Below are 2,039 nucleotides of genomic sequence, written 5' to 3' on the forward strand. Positions count from 1 at the left end.
GTCAGCAAAAGACAAATACTGTATAATATTACTTATAGTGGAATCTAAAAACATTGAACTCAAAAATAGAGAGTACTGTTAGTTGCCAGGGGTTGAGAGGTGGTGACAATGGGGAGATGTTGGCCAAACATGTTGGCACAAACTTTTTATTATAAGATGAGTAAGTTCCAGGGATCTAATATGAATCTAATAATCTAGTCACTATAGCTAAAAATACTGTAATATGTACTTGAAAGTTGCTATGAGAATAGAGCTTTAATGTTCTCAACACAACAACCAAAACAAAAAACAACAACAATAACTATGTCAGGTAAAGTGTATATTAACTAACCTTAGTGTGGTAAACGTAATATACAAGATGTCCCGAAAAATATATATACATTTTGAATAATTATTAATTCCAATAGGTTAAATCTGAAAGGACAGAAACATCAATTAAGCTATCAGCTATTAAGTATATGTACCTTTTTCAGGACACCATGTATATGTGTATCAAATCATCACAGTGTACACATTAAATTTACACAATGTTATATGTCAATTATATCAATAAACCTGAAAATTCAATTAATGTTTTAATTTTTTTAAATTGACAACTGGCCGGTTAGTTCAGTTGGTTAGAGCATGGTGCTAATAGCACCAAGGTTGTGGGTTCAATCCCCATATGGGCCAATAAAAATATTATTAAAAAATTTGATTTGGGACAAATAAAATTGGGATTCTCATTATTCATTCAAGAGTAGATGTAAAAAGGCAGGTGACTATGCAAGTCTGGTATTTGGTAGGAGAAATCTGGACTAGAAATAGAAATTTGGTAACATCAGTGTATAGATGGTAACTGGTTGCGACCGAATAAATTACTCTGGAGGTGAAGGAATATAGAAAAGACAGACAGCTAAAGATTGCATTGAAGAGCCTTGTTTTTGCCAAAAAAGGCAAAAGGTGAGGGAGAATACCCAATTTCAAGTAATTCAGACCATCTTATTTCTTAATGTTAGAGGGCGCTTTTATGGTTATATACAATTGGCAGTTATCATAAGTTCTCTCATTTTCAGAGTAATCAGTACTAATGAAGTTAACATATTATTTATTTGCTTGCTAAGCACCAGCTGCTAGTACCAGCTGATATGAACCTGAACAAAATTAGTTCAAGCATCATGAGAATTGGACTTCCCTAAAGGGAACTGTACCTTTGAATAATGTCTTTTAAGAAAACCCAAAGGCTTTACGCAGCCGTCTGGTGAACAAGAAATCGATAGGGCTGCTCTACAGAGGATTTTGTTCTGATGAAGGCTCCTCAGTACTGGGTTTCTATCATCAGCCTACCAGGCATTCACCTTTGAAATGAGGACAGATTATGTATTCATTTTTATCCCGCTGTAATAATCAAGATAGCTCCAGTGATTCCAAACTCCTGGTGTTAAGACCTTTGTAGTCCCCTCTCCCATTGAATAGGGCTGGCCTGTATAACCAGTGGTCGGCAAACTCATTAGTCAACAGAGCCAAATATCAACAGTACAACGATTGAAATTTCTCTTGAGAGCCAAATTTTTTAAACTTAAACTATATAGGTAGGTACATTGTTATTAATTTAATTAGGGTACTCCTAAGGCTTAGGAAGAGCCACACTCAAGGGCCAAAGAGCCGCATGTGGCTCGCGAGCCGCAGTTTGCCGACCACTGGTATAACCAATAGGATACTGTGGAAATGATGGTGTGTGACTTCGGAGGCTAGGTCATGAAAGACATCAGGGCTTCCACTTGCTTTTTCCTGAATTAGTCACTTTGGAGAAAGCCAGCTGATATGTTTTGAGGACACTCATGCAGCTGTAAAGCAAAAACCACTAGAAAAGGGACTGATGCCTCCTGCCAACAGCCAGCAAGGAACTGAGACCCCCATCAATGGCCAAGAGAATGAGCCATCTTGCAAACAGATTCTCCAGAGCCTTCAGATGACTACAGCCTTGGCCAACAACTTGAATGCAACTGCATGAAAGCCCTTAGCCATTACCACTCAACTAAGCTTTCCCAGATTCTTGA

General features: G+C 37.5%; 1 non-coding gene across 1 annotated transcript; it reads left to right on the forward strand.

Annotated features, from left to right (window-relative positions):
• Positions 1 to 598: 598 nt before the first annotated feature.
• TRNAI-AAU lies at positions 599 to 672 on the forward strand. The gene has a single exon. It is a non-coding gene; the product is annotated as a tRNA-Ile (tRNA).
• Positions 673 to 2,039: the final 1,367 nt, after the last annotated feature.

The sequence above is a fragment of the Myotis lucifugus genome, unplaced genomic scaffold (assembly GCF_000147115.1).
Source record: "Myotis lucifugus unplaced genomic scaffold, Myoluc2.0 scaffold_0, whole genome shotgun sequence".
Classification (NCBI taxonomy): domain Eukaryota; kingdom Metazoa; phylum Chordata; class Mammalia; order Chiroptera; family Vespertilionidae; genus Myotis; species Myotis lucifugus.